The sequence below is a fragment of the Stegostoma tigrinum genome, chromosome 9, assembly GCF_030684315.1.
Source record: "Stegostoma tigrinum isolate sSteTig4 chromosome 9, sSteTig4.hap1, whole genome shotgun sequence".
NCBI classification, from domain to species: domain Eukaryota; kingdom Metazoa; phylum Chordata; class Chondrichthyes; order Orectolobiformes; family Stegostomatidae; genus Stegostoma; species Stegostoma tigrinum.
The window spans coordinates 2160408-2179900 of record NC_081362.1 but is presented as its reverse complement, the minus strand read 5'-3'; positions in this window follow the sequence as shown (position 1 = coordinate 2179900).

Below are 19493 nucleotides of genomic sequence, written 5' to 3'. Positions count from 1 at the left end.
AATGTTTTTCTCCAGAGAATGGGGAGAATGTGGAACCCACTCCCACAGAAAGCTGTTGGAATGATTAGTGTGGATGAGGTTAAGGGGAGAAAGGAGCAGGAGGATATGCTGGTGGGCTGGGAGGATGCTTGCGAGGAGCATTTTCACCAGCATAAATCAGTCAGACTGAATGGCCCGTTTCTGTGTTGAAGTAGTACTTAATTCATGAGAAATAACTCCAGCCCCTGCTGAAAGCTGCTCACTGGAGACAGCCAGGCACTTACCAGGACATTGTCTAGCTATGGACATTCAGATATAATGATTCAAACATGATCTGAGCTCCAATTTTCCACATTACAATCACCAAAACCTCCCAGAATGTGAGAAGCTCGAACTGATTGACTGTAAGTTCCAGGCAGCTGTTAATAACAGGTACACCTCCTCAAAACTGACACTCCCACTCTCCGCAGGCCGAGGGTACAGGGTTCAGACAGAATTAACCATTCTGCAGGGCTCTGAGAACTGTTTCTGATATTGACGTCAGTCAATCTGTGAATGATTCCAGTTCCTCATCCAAAATAGCCCTTAGGAACTACAGAAATCTCCTCAGTGAGAGCTGGGACCTTGCAGAAGGAATGAGAAATGAATAAAAGAAAGAAGGTGGTTGTGGTTGTTGGAGGTCAGTCATCTAAACTTCAGGACATCTCTGCACGAGTTCCTCAGGGCAGTGTCTGAGTCCTAACCATCCTCAGCTGCTCTATCAATGACCTTCCCTCCATCGTAAGGCCAGAAGTGGGGATGTTGGCCGATGACTGCACAATGTTCAGCACCTTTCACAACTCCTCAGATACTGAAGCATTCAAGAGAACATTAGATGAATAATTACACAGAAACAAGTGCAAAGATATGGGGAAAAAGGGGACATGATTATTGAAGAGCTGTTGCTGGCATGTTTGGCCAAAAGGCCATCCTTCTGTGCTGTGACATTCCTCTGCCTCAGTGTCCATGTACAGTGAGACCTGGGCTACATTCTGGCTTAGGCTGGTTAGTACAAATAACATCTTTGTTACAAAAGTGCCACAGAATTACCATAGAGCCATCGGGATATACAGCATGGAAACAGATCCTTCAGTGCAACTCGTCCATGCCAACCAATTATCCTGTATAAATCTAGTCCCATTTGCCAGCATTTGGCCCATATCCCTCTGAACCCTTCCTATTCATGTACCCATCCAGGTGCCTTTTAAATGTTGTAATTGTACCAGACTCCACCACTTCCTCTGGCAGCTCATTCCATACACACAGCAACCTCTGTGTAAAAAACTTGCCCCTTAGATCCCTTTTAAATCTTTCCTCTCTCACCTTAAACCAATGCCCCTCTAGTTTGGGACTTCCCTGCCCTGGGGAAAAGACCTTGGCTATTCACCCTACCCATGCCCCTCATGGTTTTATAAACCTCTGTAAGGTCGCCCCTCAGCCTGTAATGCTCAAGGGAAAATAGCCCCAGCCTATTCAGCCTCTCCCTATAACTCAAACGCTCCAACCCCAGCAACATCCTTGTTTTTATTTTCTGAACTTTTTCAAGTTTCACAAATCCTTTCTATAGCAGGGAGATATGAATTGCAAGCAGTATTTCAAAACTGGCCTGGCCAATATCCTGTACAGCCACAACATGACCTCCCAACTCCTATAACTCAATGCACTGATCAATAAAGGCAAGCATATCAAACACCTCCTTCGCTATCCTATCTACCTGCAACTCCACTTTGAAGAAACTATGAACCTGCACTCCAAGGCCTCTGTGTTCACCAGCACTCCCCAGGAATTTACCACTAAGTGTATGAGTCCTGCTCTGATTTGCCTTTCCAAAATGCAGCACTTCACATTATTTTGATTAAACTCCGCCTGCCACTCCTCGGCCAATTGGCCCATCTGATCAAAGTCCTGTAGTACCCTGAGGTAACCACCTTCGCTGTCCACTACACCTTCAATTTTGGTCTCACCTGCAAACCTACTAACCATACCTCCTACGTTCATATCCAAATCATTTATATAAATGATGAAAAGCAGTGGACCCAGCACTGGTTCCTGTGGTATACCACAGGTCACAGCTCTCCAATCTGAAAAGCCACACTCCACCACCACCCTCTGTTTTGTACCTTCGAGCCAGCTCTATATCCAAATGGCTAGTGGGTCTACCTACACAAGGACTGCAGAGGGTCAGGAAGGCAGCTCATTGCCACCTTCTGAAGGGGCAACTAGGGATGGGCAATAAATGCTGGGCCTACAAGTGACACTCATATCCCATGGCAGAATAATGAATATAAAATAAAGATTTCAGGGGAAAGGCTTGCAGATGGAGACACTGGAGGCACAGACTGGAGTTAAATGCACCCAATACATCTAAGAAGAAATGGTGCAAAACAGAGTCCTGGAGGCATTACACACCACTTGGCTCTAGTGGAATGTCTGGAGTTCAATTGCCACATTATTACAGGGTTATAGTGCCACTTTTGTGTTTCTGAGCACCCAAAACTGCTTTCCTTCACTCAGAAAGAATAAGTATAGCCTTGTATTCTCCTTTGAGGTACACTGCTCACTCCCTCTCTCTGCTACTCATTGCTATTAAACCTGATTTGTTTCTGATTTGTTGATTTTGGCTCTGTATTCTCAGTGGTTTGTTTTCTAACTTGTCTTTTCTTGCTCCTTTACGTTGACTCCGGGCAAGAAACCAGCAAAAAGAGAAACTGATTGTTGGGGAATGGGAGAGGCCCAAGTAAATCAGGAATCAGCATTGCCACAAGGCTCCAGAATATCAGTGTGCAACTCTAGAGAAAGAACAAATGTGCTCTGTTTCAAATCTTCACAACTATGTGAAAGAGTCTGCTTGTCTAAACTCTGAGTATGCTGTGGGTTTGTACAGTGTGAACAAGCCATGCAGACCATGCTCCATGTGTTTGTCTATGAGCTACCTGTCCTATAACGCACCCATTGATACGCTTTTTTTTAAGCCACTATCAGAGTGTCTTTTAAAACAATCATTTTATCTGATTCTTTAAGTTAGTCCCATTACCTGCATATTTAGACATGCCGTTACCATCCTGGGAGCTGTGGGTGTTTATATGTGTCCCTGAAGCTGTTTCATCCTGATTTTTTTTTATTGCTCATTCACAGGACATGGACATCATTGGCTGGGCCCAGCATTTATTGCCCTGTCCCTAGTTGCCCCTTGAGAAGGTGGGGGTGAGCTGCCTCCTTATACCACTGCAGTCCATGTGCTCTGGGTAGACCCACAATACCCTAAGGGAGCAAATTCCAGGATTTTGGCCCAGTGACAATGAAGGAACAGAGACATATTTCCAAGTCAGGATGGAAAGTGACTTGATGGTGAACTTGCAGGGGGTGGTGTTCCCATGTATCTGCTGCCCTTGTCCTTCTGGATGGAAGTGGTTGTGAGTTTAGAAAGTGCTGTCTGAGGATCCTTGGTGAATTTCTACAGTGCATCTTGTAGCTTCGGTGGTGGAGGGAGCGGATGCTTGTGGATGCAGCGTCCATCAAACTTCCACTCATGATCAAACTCCACAGAGGCCATTATCCTGTCACCAAGTCACCTTTTACTTACACTAGCATAGTACATGACGCTGACCCAGCTAGCTCAGAGCCAGCTCCTAGAGTGAACAGAATCCCTGACACACCCATTTTAATCTGTCAGCTAGGGCTCCCTGATTGGACCAGGTTAACAGCCCCAGTCAGGGAACTCATAATCTATAAGGTCCATCTGGCTGACCTTGTTACAATCACTACAGTGATGTACTGAAACACTCCATTATGTACACCTGTACATTGCAGGTTACTAAATGCAGCTCAGAAATTGCTGGAGAAACTCTGCAGATCTGGCAGCATCTGTGGAGAGAAAAACAGAGTTACCATTTTGAGTCGAATGAGCCTTCTTCAGAACTAAAGAACTCAAGTTCTGAAGAAGAGTCATACTGGACTTAAAACGCAAGCACTGCTTTCTCTCTGCAAAAGCTGCAAGACCTGCTGAGTTTCTCCAGCAATTTCTGTGTTTGTTTCAGATCTCCAGCTTCCAGAGTTGTTTATTTTATATTAACTAAATATGATATCTTTCGAGGTGTTAAAGATCCCTACCTTTACAAACTCTTCCTTGTCTGATGCTTTTCTGCGTCTCACTTATTGAGGTCAAAGACATGTCATCATATTTATTTTACAGAAACCACTGGGGGCGCCTGATCTCTTCAGAGCAGGGTTCCAGTGAGGTACAACTTCCTCACACCCTTCTACATCTACCCCATCTCCACCCCATTTCACACGAGACAAGCTCAGCCTGTACTGTAGAGATTCCGACAGCTTTAGGAAGAAGCAGAATCACATTGCTGACGCTGGGATTGGAGGCAGAGAAGGTATAGCTGCGGGTCAGGTGGACCTGAAGAGGAGCAGGGGCCACAGTGATTCTCTTGACTGGCCCCAACTGCTGAACTGCTTCAGAATTGATTCAAGTATCGTGGACTTATTCTGTTTCCCATTTGTGCCTGTGGCCTTCCATGATACCAGTCTCAAGTTAAACACTTTGTTAACTTTTCATTACTTATTCTTTACAGGATTTTAACACTTGCATAATGACCATCTATTAAACATAAGTTTTTCTCTGCAAATCTGTATCTGTAAGTTAGATCCTTACATTGCAGAATCAACACACTTGCTCTTTTCGAACCTCCACCATCATTGCTGTATCTGTGAAGGACAAGGTCTCCCCATTGGCCTGTGCCTCTAATTTACAAAAGTTCGGTGACCCTACTTCAGAACTGCTTCGTAATCGATTCCAGTTCCGCCAAAAGGTTTCGGGATGTTAACTCTGTTTCTTTCTCCACAGATGCTCCTAGATTTGCTAAGTTTTTCCGTTTTTGTTTCTGATTTTCAGTTCCTGCAGTTCTTTCCTTTTGTTTATTATGTAGAAGAGCTGGTGTTGGACTGGGCTGGACAGAGAGATAATTACAGGTGACCCCACTATACTGTTCCTGGTTTGACAGCATCACCCTGATAAATTGTTATGATCTCTCTATTGTAATTAGTTTGTACAGTTTTGAATTTGGCATGCGATTCCAATCATTTAATTTATCTCTAGCACCACCTTATTTTTACTTTTTTACAATTATCTGTCTGCCTCATTTAATCGGATTATAGGTTAACCATTTTCTTGTTATTCAGCTGTATATACTTTATTCACACCGTCTAACACTCCTGGTCATCTGACAGTCCACTTACACCATGTGCATGATCTTTTGATCTCTCTGCCCTTGATCTCTCTGCCTATAAACTCTGGGTCTGTGTGCTCTTCTCTCTCACTGCACCTGACGAAGGGACTGTGTTCCTAAAGCTTGTGCGATTTCAAACAAACCTGTTGGACTATAAGCTGGTGTCATGTGATTTCTGGTTTAGACTTTCTTTTATTTCTCAAGTTACTTGATTACCATTGAAAACAAATTCACTTTGACTGATACATTCAGTTTAAAAACAAGTACAATCCCCAGAAACTCTGGTTTTACGAGGGGTGGTGTGATGAGTTTGGTTAGCCTGGCACAGGGCTCACACAGTCTGAATAATAAAATGTGAGGCTGGATGAACACAGCAGGCCAAGCAGCATCTCAGGAGCACAAAAGCTGACGTTTCGGGCCTAGACCCTTCATCAGAGAGGGGGATGGGGGGAGGGAACTGGAATAAATAGGGAGAGAGGGGGAGGCGGACCGAAGATGGAGAGTAAAGAAGATAGGTGGAGAGAGTGTAGGTGGGGAGGTAGGGAGGGGATACGTCAGTCCAGGGAAGACGGACAGGTCAAGGAGGTGGGATGAGGTTAGTAGGTAGCTGGGGGTGCGGCTTGGGGTGGGAGGAAGGGATGGGTGAGAGGAAGAACCGGTTAGAGAGGCAGAGACAGGTTGGACTGGTTTTGGGATGCAGTGGGTGGGGGGGAAGAGCTGGGCTGGTTGTGTGGTGCAGTGGGGGGAGGGGATGAACTGGGCTGGTTTAGGGATGCAGTGCGAGAAGGGGAGATTTTGAAACTGGTGAAGTCCACATTGATACCATATGGCTGCAGGGTTCCCAGGCGGAATATGAGTTGCTGTTCCTGCAACCTTCGGGTGGCATCATTGTGGCACTGCAGGAGGCCCATGATGGACATGTCATCTAGAGAATGGGAGGGGGAGTGGAAATGGTTTGCGACTGGGAGGTGCAGTTGTTTGTTGCGGACTGAGCGGAGGTGTTCTGCAAAGCGGTCCCCAAGCCTCCGCTTGGTTTCCCCAATGTAGAGGAAGCCGCACCGGGTACAGTGGATGCAGTATACCACATTGGCAGATGCGCAGGTGAACCTCTGCTTAATGTGGAATGTCATCTTGGGGCCTGGGATGGGGGTGAGGGAGGAGGTGTGGGGACAAGTGTAGCATTTCCTGCAGTTGCAGGGGAAGGTGCCGGGTGTGGTGGGGTTGGAGGGCAGTGTGGAGCGAACAAGGGAGTCACGGAGAGAGTGGTCTCTCCGGAAAGCTGACAGGGGAGGGGATGGAAAAATGTCTTGGGTGGTGGGGTCGGATTGTAAATGGCGGAAGTGTCGGAGGATAATGTGTTGTATCCGGAGGTTGGTAGGGTGGTGTGTGAGAACGAGGGGGATCCTCTTGGGGCGGTTGTGGCGGGGGCGGGGTGTGAGGGATGTGTTGCGGGAAATACGGGAGACGCGGTCAAGGGCATTCTCGATCACTGTGGGGGGAAAGTTGCGGTCCTTGAAGAACTTGGACATCTGGGATGTGCGGGAGTGGAATGTCTTATCGTGGGAGCAGATGCGGCGGAGGCGGAGGAATTGGGAATAGGGGATGGAATTTTTGCAGGAGGGTGGGTGGGAGGAGGTGTATTCCAGGTAGCTGTGGGAGTCGGTGGGCTTGAAATGGACATCAGTTACAAGCTGGTTGCCTGAGATGGAGACTGAGAGGTCCAGGAAGGTGAGGGATGTGCTGGAGATGGCCCAGGTGAACTGAAGGTTGGGGTGGAAGGTGTTGGTCAAGTGGATGAACTGTTCGAGCTCCTCTGGGGAGCAAGAGGCGGCGCCGATACAGTCATCAATGTACCGGAGGAAGAGGTGGGGTTTGGGGCCTGTGTCCATCATGGGCCTCCTGCAGTGCCACAATGATGCCACCCAAAGGTTGCAGGAACAGCAACTCATATTCCGCCTGGGAACCCTGCAGCCATATGGTATCAATGTGGACTTCACCAGTTTCAAAATCTCCCCTTCTCCTACTGCATCCCTAAACCAGCCCAGTTCGTCCCCTCCCCCCACTGCACCACACAACCAGCCCAGCTCTTCCCCCCCACCCACTGCATCCCAAAACCAGTCCAACCTGTCTCTGCCTCCCTAACCGGTTCTTCCTCTCACCCATCCCTTCCTCCCACCCCAAGCCGCAACCCCAGCTACCTACTAACCTCATCCCACCTCCTTGACCTGTCCGTCTTCCCTGGACTGACGTATCCCCTCCCTACCTCCCCACCTACACTCTCTCCACCTATCTTCTTTACTCTCCATCTTCGGTCCGCCTCCCCCTCTCTCCCTATTTATTCCAGTTCCCTCTCCCCATCCCCCTCTCTGATGAAGGGTCTAGACCCGAAACGTCAGCTTTTGTGCTCCTGAGATGCTGCTTGGCCTGCTGTGTTCATCCAGCCTCACATTTTATTATCTTGGAATTCTCCAGCATCTGCAGTTCCCATTATCACAGTCTGAATAGTCTCCTTTAATGCTGTGGCATTTCAATGGGGGCTAGGGGAATCTTATAGAAACAGGTAAATTTATGAAAGAATTAGAAAAGATAGAAGCAGGGAGGCTGTTTGCACTGGTGAGTGAGACTAGAACTGGGGGCATTGCCTCAAAATAAGGGGGAGCAGTTTTAGGACTGAGTTGAGGAGGAACTTCTTCACCCAAAGGGTTGCGAACCTGTGGACTTCCCTGCCCAGTGAATGTTATTAAGGAAAAGATCAATGGATTTTTTACAGGAACGGAATTAAGGGTAATGGTGAGCAGGCAGGTAAGTGGAACTGAGTCCATGAAAAGATCAGCTGTGATCTTACTGAATGGTGGATCAGGCTCAATGAGCTTGGTGGCCAACTCCTGCTCCTGTTTCTTATGTTCTTATTTCAGAGAGCAGTTTTGAGACAAGCCCATTGCTGTGAGTCTGGAAACACATGTAGGCCAGACCAGGTAAGGATGTCAAGTTTCCTTTCTTGAGCCTCTCACAGCATTCAATGGCCACTATCACTGACGCCAGATTCAGATTCCAGATTTATTAAAGTGATTCTGGTTGAACTTGAACCTGTGCCCCAGAGGAGATTCTCCAGGGTGTCTGAATTGCTAAACCAGCAACATTACCGTCACACCACCATCACCTCCTGAGGTGACAGCAGAGGGGCTGTCTGCGAGGTGAGAAGGCAGGGAGGTGGATAATGTGGAAAAGCAGTAAAGCAGCAGCAGAAGTAAATAAGACTGAAACAAGCGAGAGACCCACACAATGCAAATTAGCCGTGAGGAACCGATCTTCAATTATTAACAACAAGCTAACGGGGATGCCTGGAAAGTTCCCTCAGTGCAATGCACACAGATCAGTAAATAAGGAATCGGCTCTGATCCCAGGCCCCAATGTTAAATCAACGGATAATGATGCAAGAGTGGAGAAAGAAAACAACTGGGAGAAGTTATATGCAAAGAAAATAAGCCCTAACTCCCTGTCTGTGGCCCCAGGGAATTGTTAAAATGGCACTGAGCTCTGAAAGCGTTGCATACTGAAGCATGATGTGAAATCTGTGTCACCCCATCGACAATGACACCACCCCAGGACAGGAACAAAACAATTCCTGCTGCTCTCTCATTCACATCATCTATCAGCTTTTAAAGATCCACATTTCGCACGTCTCTCTCCCGGCTGTGGTATACTTTGGGAACAGGGGATGTTCGGTGACGGAGGATGGAAGGAAGGATGGTGGGGAAGTACATGGCAAGCAGAGGAGGAATATGCTGGTTAGGGGAGAGGGACATGGAGGTTGTGGAAACAGGCTGGTGGTAGGGGTAGGGTGGGATGGTGAAGGGGTAAGGTGTGCGTGGGGGTTACACCAAGAGGTGTAAGGGTAGGGGTAGGGGCAGGGAAGACTGGGGGAATAGACCTGTTGATAGGCTTCAGCTATCATTAACTGACTATCTTAGTTTGTAATTTTCCAACCAGTTTGGATTCTATTAACAATGTAGCAGATAATTGCTGCCTAAAGATGAAGTGTGAAAATGAAGATGTTTTCAAACAGATAGTGGTAATTGGAGTTACTTTCGAAATGAATGACTGAAACCAATTGAAAAGTGACAGGATGTAATTTCCCACGAATGTTGTGCAAAGCTGAACTTTCTAATCAAATGAAGAAAATATGTTGCACTCCAGAGTTGTGAGCCTGAAAGGGTCAAAAGACTCTTGTCATAAAGAAAAGCTAAGGATTTTAGCTTGAACCTCAGCTGCTGGCTTGATGTCTATTCAGAATCACTAGGAAGAGTACCCCAGGTTTATTCACTCACAATGTATTTTCCCTGTGGCTGCATATTCCCCATCACATTGCAGTAATACATTGCCAGGAAATCTGACCCAATCCCACATGCAGTCTTTGATATACTCAGCGCTCAGTCAGAGTCCCAGCCAAGGCATCAGAAAGGCCGTTACAACTGGTTTCAATGTTGGAACAGGATGGACAAGGAAGAGCTGGAATCTTGTTCCTGGTTACTAACAGGGGCATGAACGTGTGTCTGGGGCGTGGACGGGATACAATTGTACTCCACTGCCACCCCTTCCCACCCCCCAGCTACACCTCTTGAGGCTACTGACACATTACAAGTATATGGGCTCACATTTAGACAAGGTGCTGGAGGGTAGCCAGGAACCTGACTCCAGAGTGAGTCACTGTTTTCAGAAGAGAGAGAGAGAGAAAAAAAGCAATTCTCAAATCACCTACACATGGCATAAATCAAACAGGACATATCATAATGCAGAACAGAGGGCCAGTGTAGAAGTTAAACCTCAATCTTTCTGCATGTCTATTTTCCCAACAACATCTTGCTAATGAATCTGTCATCTCTGTACAGCAGATAGTGGATATCGGAGCCAAAAGGTCGGATTATGTTTCAGTTTTATAGTTTTTCACCAAAAAAAAGTAACCCTCCAGTGGAAAAATTAAAATGCTCTACTTCCTGTTATGTTACAGAGTTGTAGAGTTTCAGCCAATGATTCTGTGGAGCACTACATGGGCAAGTTGCCAAGAGCAATAGGATCCTATTCAGGTGTCCCTGTGCAGCATGCAATCCCAGACCAGACTTTTCAAAGTTAGTAGCGGATCTGCTACAGATACAAACTCAAACCAAAAAAAGGAATAAATAATGCGATTGATTTGAGTTTCGAAGAAGAAAATGTTTCCTGACTTTCTGAACTGTGAAATCTAAATGTCTTCATTGCCTTTTCAAAGCTTGGTCTTTGGGATTTGGGTGGGTTGGTCTATTTTACTTCAGGAAAAGTTTTGCTCGAACAGTTTCCCCCTTTCTTGAGCCAATATGATTTATGTTGAGATGAAAGAATATTGGGGGATACCAGCAAACATGTCATATAGAGCAGAAGCGATAGAGTCAGAAAGAGTGAAGTTTGTGCTCCAGGAAAGGCTCGGGGCAGCTCTCAGTTTCCTCTCTCCTGTCACTGGCCAATACCCCATAAGCAGCAGAAGGAGGCCATTCAGTCCATCGAGTCTGCTCTGCCACTCAATGAGATCATGGTTGATCAGATAATCCACAATTCTATCTTCCTGACTTTTCCTCATAACCTGTAATTCCTTTACCGATTAAAAAATGTCTCAGCCTTGAAAATACTGAATGGCCCAGCCTTGACAGCCTTCTGAAGTAAAGAATTCCATAGATTCACTCCCCACAGAGGGAAGAAATTCCCCCTCATCTCTAACTTTAATATGTGACCCCTTATTCTGAGATTATACTCTCTGGTCCTACACTGTCCCACTAGGAGAAACAACCTCTCCAAATTCTCAAGTCCCAAAAGAACCTGAAATTTTTTGATGAAATCACCTCTCATTGTCCTAAACTAAGAATAAGCCCAAACTACTCAACATCTCCTCATAACTAAATCCGACTAATACCAATACACCTTGCCACAGAAATGGGACCCAAATCTGTTCATAGTATTCAAGGTGTGTTCTGACTGGTGCCTTGTGGAGTTTTAGCAAAACATCTTATTTTTATATTCATTCCTTTTAAAATAAAAAGGCAGCATTCCATTTGCCTTCCCTAATACCTGCTGATCTTGGATGCTAGCTTTTTTATGATTCAGGTATGAGGATTCCCAAACCCTTCTGTGCAGCAGCTTTCTGCAGTCTTTCTCCATTAACTAATATTCTATTTCTCTATTCTTCCAAAGTACATAACTTCACATTTTCATATTCCATCTTCCATATATCTTGCCCACTCTCTTACAGTGTCGATAGACTCTGCAGACTCTTTGAATCATCTTCATCATTTGTCTTCCTAACTATTTTATGCCATTCACAAACCTAGCCATAGCACTTTCACTTCTATTAACCAAGACACTAATATATAATGTAAGTAACTGAGCCTCAGCACTGATCCCAATGGCACTCCAAGTATTATAGGTTGTCATCTGAAACAGTGTCTCTTAGCCCAACTCTCTGTTTTCTATTAGTTAGCCAGACCTCTGTCCATGCTAACACATTACCCCCAATACCATGGAGTCTTATCCTACTAAGTAACCTCACATTAATTAGCTTATTTTCTTCACCTTCCAGAAGTCCAAATATATTACATTCACCAGTTTCCCTTTATGTATCCTACTTGTTACTTTCTCAAGGAATTCTGATAAATGTGTTAGGTACGATTTCCCCTTAATGAAGCCATGTGACTTGATGACTTTACATATTTCTAAGTACTCTGCTATTACATCCTTCATAATACACACTAACATTTTGCTGATTTAAAAGATATTAAGCTAACTGGCTTATAGCTACCTGTTTTTCTCTCACTTCCTTTTTGATTAAATGAGTTATATTGGCAGTTGTCTACTTCTCTAGGTCTTCCCTGAAATCTAAAAAATGTCTTAGAAAATTACTGCCAATGATTCCAATAATCTCAGTAACATAGACACAGAAAAAAAGGAGCAGGAGGAGTCTAGTCGGTTCTTTGAGCCTGCTCTACCATTCTATATGCCCATGGTTAATCATCCAACTCTTTTCCCTATTCACGCTCTCTCCCCATACCCTTAGATCCCTTTACTCCCCTGAACTATATCTACCTCCTTCTTGAAAACATTCAGTGCTTTGGCCTCAATCACTTCCTGTGGTATGAATTCCACAGGCTCACCACTCTCTGGAGGAAGACACTTCTCCTCAGCTCAGTCCTAAATGGCCTACCCTGTGTCTTTAAACTGTGACCCATGCCCTGGACTACTCTGTCATTGGGAATATCCTTCCTGCATTGACCTTGTCCAGTCTGTCAGGATTTTATAAGTTGCTATGAGATCACCCTCATTCTCCAAACTCCAGTGAACATAGCCCTAACCAATCCAGTTACTCTTCATACATCAGCCCTGCCATCTCAGGAATCAATCAGGTAAATCCTTGTAGCACTCCCTTCGTAGATAGAACATCCTTCCTTAGATAAAGAGATCAAAAAGCACACAACACTCCAGGTGATGTCTCACCAAGGTTCTATACAATTGCAGCAAGACATCCCTGCGCCTGCACTCGAATCCTCTTGTTATGAAGGCCGGCACATCCATTTACTTTCTTCATTGCCTGCTGCATCTCTTTGCCTACTTTCAGCAACTGATGAATGAGGACATCCAGGTCTCATTACAGGTCCCCTTTCACATACTCTTTCATTCAGATAACAATCTGCCTTCGTGGTACTGCCAAAGTGAATAACCTCCCATTTATCCACTTTGCATTGTATCTGCCATTCACTGTCCACTCACTCAACTTGTCTAAATCCAAGTGAAACATGTCCGCATTTTCCTCACAGCTCACCCTCCCACCCAGCTGTCTGTCATCTACAAACTTGGAGATGTTACATTTAGTTCCCTCATTAAAATCAATAACGTAGGTTTTGAAGCTTTAACATCTTAGGATGCCTTCCATCAGGTCCAGGGACTTATTGTCCATTAGCCCTATTAGTTTTAGAAATATTTCTCCAGTGGCCATTATTATATTAATTTCCCCTCAGCCTTTTGTGCCTCGATTAAAGATTTTTGTAATGCTATTAATGTCTTCCACCTTGAAGACAGGTACAAAGCTTTATTGAAATCCTTTGCAATTTCTTGGCTCCCCATTATCATATCTTCAACTTCATTTCCAAGTGGCCTATGCTCACTTTGGCTCCTCTCTTCCTTTTTCATATATTCAAAGAAACTCCATTTTCATACTACTTGTTAGTTTATTTCTTTTTTTCCTTTTATTTTGTTATCTTTTGTTGGCTTTTAAAACTTTCTGAATCCTCTGATTTACCACAAATCTTTGCTACATTGTATGCTTTCTCTTTTTATTTGATACAATGCTGAATTTACCTGGTTAATCTGGTTAGCTCATCCCTAACCACAATCCTTCTGCTTTACTGGTGAGTACCTTTGCTGTGAGTCATTAACTATTTTCTTACCTGTCATTGTTCCTCAAACATCTTCACTGCTAACACTCCTTTCCCAGTCCACTCCAGCAAACTCTGTCTTCACTCTGTTGTAATTATCCTTATTTAAGTTTAGCACAGTTGTTTCCAACCTGAGTTCCTCACTTTTAAATTAAATGCTAAATTCTACCATGTTTTGGTCACCATCTCCTATTGAATTTTTAACTCTGAGCTTTTTTATTAAACCTGCCCCATTACATATTACCAGTTCCAGAACAGCTTGATTCCAAGTTATTGTGGAGTGGAGGACGTACTAGATTGTGCTGGAGTATAATTCTGCTGATGTCGATGACCCACAGTGCCTCATGGATGCCTAGTCTTGAGTAGCAGTATATCCCAAGGTTAAAGTGGGGGTTCACCTCCACCAGGAATGTACGATGCTCACTCTTACCAATACCATCAGGGGCAGATGCATCAGTGACAGGCAGATTGGTGAAGAAAAGGTCAAGGATGATTTTGCCTCTTGTTGACTCCCTCAACACTTTCTGCAGACCCAGTCTAAGGGGGCACAGTGGCTCAGTGGTTAGCACTGCTGCCTCACAGTGCCAGGGACCCAGGTTCAATTCCAGCCTTGGGTGTCTGTGTGGAGTTTGCACATTCTCCCGTTTATGTCTGCTCCAGCTTTCTCCCACTGTCCAAAGATGTGCAAGTTGGGTGGACTGGCCATGTTAAATTTCCCATAATGAGCAGGTTAAGTGGATTAGCTGTTGGAAATGTAGGATTACAGCAGATACACTATGGAGGGTCAGTGTACATTCGATAGGCTGAATGGCCTGCTTTCACACTGTAGAGATTCTTTTCTGTGGTTCTATGTCCATCATGACCTTACCAATTCCCTCAGGAGAATTGGTCAATGGAAGCTAAGAGTCACTACAAAGGGTTTGCTGTAAGGACTGTAATTCTCTGGAGAATATGCTGTATGACAAATATGAAAGGGGAATACTCCTGTCTATAGTTTAAAATGTAAGATTCAGACAAAAACAGAGTTTCATTGATAAGATTTTAGTCATTGGTTACAGTAAACATTTTTAAGAAGTCGGCACTGTGCCCAGTCTCATGGGGCAGTCTGTTACAGGTGTCAACAAACTGACTTGCTCTGTGGGGCCTTCTTTTGTATCCTAAGTGATCCTTTAAAAAGGTTTCAGACCACTGAGTGTGAAGCCCAGTCTGGGACATAGAGCTCTTGTAATGTGCAGCTTCCCAAGAGTGACCTTTGTTCCTGATCCCCATTCACTCCATCCCCGACAACCTGCCTACAGACCACAGAGCGTTCTAAAAGGAAAACCTGGTGCTAGTAATTGTGTTTATGGCCAAGTTGTTCCTTCTCTTTCCTCCAGCGAGTTTCTACCTTATTGTCAACAGTGACATTCATTACCATTTTTCCATTTAATTTCAGATTTATGAACTCACAGTAAATTCTACACCTGATCATGAAAATAGAGTCATAGAGTCATACAATGCTGAAACAGACCCTTTGGCCCAACCAGTCCATGCCGACCATAATCCCAAACTAAATTAATCCCACCTGCCTCTACTTGGCTTATATTGCTCCAAACCTTTCCTATTCACGTCCTTATTCAAATACCTTTTAAATGTTGTAACTGCACCCACATCCACCACTCCCTCTGGAAGTTCATGCCACACATGAGCCACTCTGCATAAAAAGGTTGCCTTCCCCCATCTTTTTTTTAAAAAACTTTTTCCTCTCACTTCAAAATATACCCCCTAGTCTGAAAGTCCCTCATTACAGGGAAGACGCAGCTGCCATTCATCTTATCTGTGCTCCTCTTGATTTTTAAAATCTCAGTAAAGTCACCTCTCAACCTCCTACACTCCAGTAATAAAAGGTCCCAGCCTAGCCAGCCTCTCCCTGTAACTCAAACCTTCCATTCCTGGCAACATCCTGGTAAATCTGTTCTGAACCCTCTCCAGTTTAATAATACTCTTCTTACAAAAGGGAGACCAGAACAGCACACAGTATTCCAGAAGAAGCCTCATGAGTGTCCTGTATAGTCTCAAGATGACATCCCAACCACTATACTCAAAGATCTGAGCAATGAAGGCAAGTGTTGTAAGTGTGTTCTCAATCACTTGTCTTTTCGTGACACAAACTTCAAAGAATCCTGTGTCTGAATTTCTAGATCCCTCTGTTCTCCAGTACCACCCAGGGCCCTACTATTAACTGCATAAGTCCTGCCCTTGTTTGTTTTGCCAAAATATTATACCTCACATTTATACAAATTAAACTCCATCAGCCCATTGACCCAATCGATCAAGATCACTTTCCAATCTTAGATAAGATTCTTCAATGTAGGTATTCTTCAAATAAATGAGATATTTCCATTAGAAGTGTTTATAAGTTCCAAGTTCTCGATTTTCAAACATCTACAAGACTTTTTGTTGCACAGCTTGCTGTAACATCATTCATATACCAAAGGTCCCGCAATGAAACAGGCCAATCAGCTGATCTGCTTTGAGCTGGGGTTTTGACTTCAAATGAGCATCCCCTTCATTCACCACTTTGCTCAGCTCCTCCTCCCTCATATGTTTACCTAACTTTACCTCAATGTCTTGTTAAAATTCAACTCAGAGGAACCTGGAAATGGATGTTCACAGATCCATGAAGGTGCAAGTTGAGATGGTCATTTAGACAAATGAAAGGACATGTTGAATGAAAAAGCCGGAGGATTGTGTTAAAACTCTACATATCTCTGTTTGGCCTCAACAGGAGGACTATGCCCAATGTACCCCATATTTTTCAAAGGAGATCAATTTGCTGAAGGGAATTGGGAAATGGTTTATCAGGGCATTACCAGAGGTAAGAGAGTTCTGTTATGGGGTAACATTGGAGAAGATTCCTTTGGAGAAGTAAGGACTCACTTTCAGTATGATTCTGAGACACCTTGCGTACATTTCAGGGAGGTAAGGCTTTTTAGAATTGTTAAGAGTAGGTCTAAACTTGCATGAAAATTGCATAAACTGATGATTGACAAGTTTATTGGAATCAATACCAGAACTGTCAAACATCAACTGTCAAGATCATCTGTCAGAGGGATTTGCCTAAGGAAACACACTGTCAAAACATTTAAAACTCCTATCTTTTAAAACATTGACAAAAAATTGTTCAGAGAGTAAACAAGAAATGACAGCTTGTGGTTTTACCCATTTAAGTGGGCATGGGTCTCATGGCAATGTGGATAGGAAATGGGGAGGTGCTGGGGGCTGAGGGAGGCAGTGGAGGGTGAGGGGGGAGCATGAGAAGTGAGGGAGCGGCGGAGGGTGAGGAGAGCTGGAGGTGTGAGGGGCCACTGGAGGGTGAGGGAGGCAATTCAGGGAAATGGTGGAGGGTGAGGGGGCCACTGGAGGTGTCAGAGGAGCAGTGGAAAGTGAAGGAGGTGATTGAGGGAAATGGTGGAGGGTCAGGGGGTGCTGGAGGGGCGAGGGAGGCGATAAAGGGATGAGGGAGGCGATGGAGGGGTGAGGGGGATGATGGAGGTTGAGGGAGGCAATAAAGGGTGAGGGGGACACTGGAGGGGTGAGGGGGGTACTGGAAGGGTGAGAGAGGCGGTGGTGAGTGAGGGAGGTGGTGGGTGCGAATGAAATGGTGGGGAGTGAATGATGTGGTGGAGGGTGAAGGAGGCAGTGGAGGGGTGAGGGAGACAGTGGAGGGGTGAGGGAAACGGTGGGGCGTGAGGAAGATTTGGAGGGTGAGGGAGGCAGTAGGAGGTGAGGGATGTGGTGGGGTGTGAGGGAGGCGGTGGGGGGGTAAGGAGGTGTTGGGGAGGTTACGGAGGCGGTGGGGGGTGAGGGAGGTGGTGGGGTGTGAGGGAGGCAGTAGGGGGCTGTGGAGGGTGTGGCAGTTGGTGGAGGTTGAGGGAGGCAGTGGAGGGTCAGAGAGGTGCTGGGGGTGAGGGAGGCGGTGGAGGGTAGGGAGATGGTGGAGGGTGAGGGAGGTGGAGGGGGTTGAGGGAGGTGGAGGGGGGTGAGTGAGGCGGAGGGGGTGAGGGAGGTGGAGGAGGGTGAGGGAGGTGGAGGGGGTGAGGGAGGTGGAGGGGGTGAGGGAGGTGGAGGAGGGTGAGGGAGGTGGAGGGGGGTGAGGGAGGTGGAGGGGGGTGAGGGAGGTGGAGGAGGGTGAGGGAGGTGGAGGGGGGTGAGGGAGGTGGAGGGGGGTGAGGGAGGTGGAGGGGTGAGGGAGGTGGAGGAGGGTGAGGGAGGCGGAGGGGGTGAGGGAGGTGGAGGAGGGTGAGGGAGGTGGAGGGGGGTGAGTGAGGTGGAGGGGGGTGAGGGAGGTGGAGGGGGGTGAGGGAGGCGGAGGGGGGTGAGGGAGGTGGAGGGGTGTGAGGGAGGTGGAGGGGGGTGAGGGAGGTGGAGGGGTGAGGGAGGTGGAGGGGGGTGAGGGAGGCGGAGGGGGGTGAGGGAGGTGGAGGAGGGTGAGGGAGGCGGAGGGGGATGAGGGAGGCGGAGGGGGTGAGGGAGGTGGAGGGGGGTGAGGGAGGTGGAGGGGGGTGAGGGAGGCGGAGGGGGTGAGGGAGGTGGAGGAGGGTGAGTGAGGCGGAGGGGGGTGAGGGAGGTGGAGGGGGGTGAGGGAGGTGGAGGAGGGTGAGGGAGGCGGAGGGGGATGAGGGAGGTGGAGGAGGGTGAGGGAGGCGGAGGGGGATGAGGGAGGTGGAGGAGGGTGAGGGAGGTGGAGGAGGGTGAGGGAGGCGGAGGAGTTGAGGGAGGCGGAGGGGGGTGAGGGAGGCGGAAGTTAAAGTTGTTTGTAGATTTCCGACATTGATCCGATCCCTGGATGCAGCCTTTTCCCAGCAGCTCCCACTCCCTGTGGGAACTCAGTCAATCAGAGCAGCTTCATTATGTCACCTGCCAATTAAAGTCACTGTCGTCATTTATTGTGCTTTCAGTTGCACTTCAGCCCCACACTCCTGCTCCCCTGCCTGGTGCAGACGGTTGTGAGCAGACCAGAGGACCTCCTCCTGGGTCTCCTCCAGGGACCTGGCTGGGCTGGCTGTAAACAAGACCAGGCAGGGGGCCACAGAGGTGAAGTTGGCGGGGCCGGGGATCTCTGCTGACAGCCTGCCTCCTTCATGGTTATACTCATGCCTGGGTACACTTGGAGAGGGAGAATGTGGCAGAGAGAGGCAGCCACCATGTGGGCTGGAATGCATTATCTCCCCTTCCCACCATATTTTCATTTCGTCCTTCCTTTTTCTGACTTTTGTTACAAATATACAAACAAGGAACAAGGGTCGTATACCCAGCCTTTCAAGTCTGCTCCAACAATCAGTAAGAACTGGGCTGATCTGCTTATACCCTCAAATCTCCATTCCTGCGTATTCCCTGGTGATCTGCCCCTGATGGGCAGTGCTGGTTAATAGTTAATTAGTTAAGTCTGGTTAATGTGTTGGTGGATTCACCTGGATTCTTCCCAAATGGTGATGTTAGCTCCTGGCAGAGAAAGGGTGGAAACTGGTATTTGTGCTAAACTATAGATTTACAATCAAACTCCTGTGAATCTCTGAAAGTCTTGCTGGCTATTTCAACATCTGGGTATTAACCTGTAAAACAGGGGAAGTGAATGCTGGGTAGCAGTTCCAAATGGAAAAAGAAACAAATAAAGAATTGTAAAGATGCCACACCATTAAGCTTCCTAGAATGACATTGAGACTTCTGCTGTGAACTGTTACCCAGATTGATCTGTTCCTGAAAATGCAAAGATTTACAGCTGAATAATTTCTTGCCACATCACTAG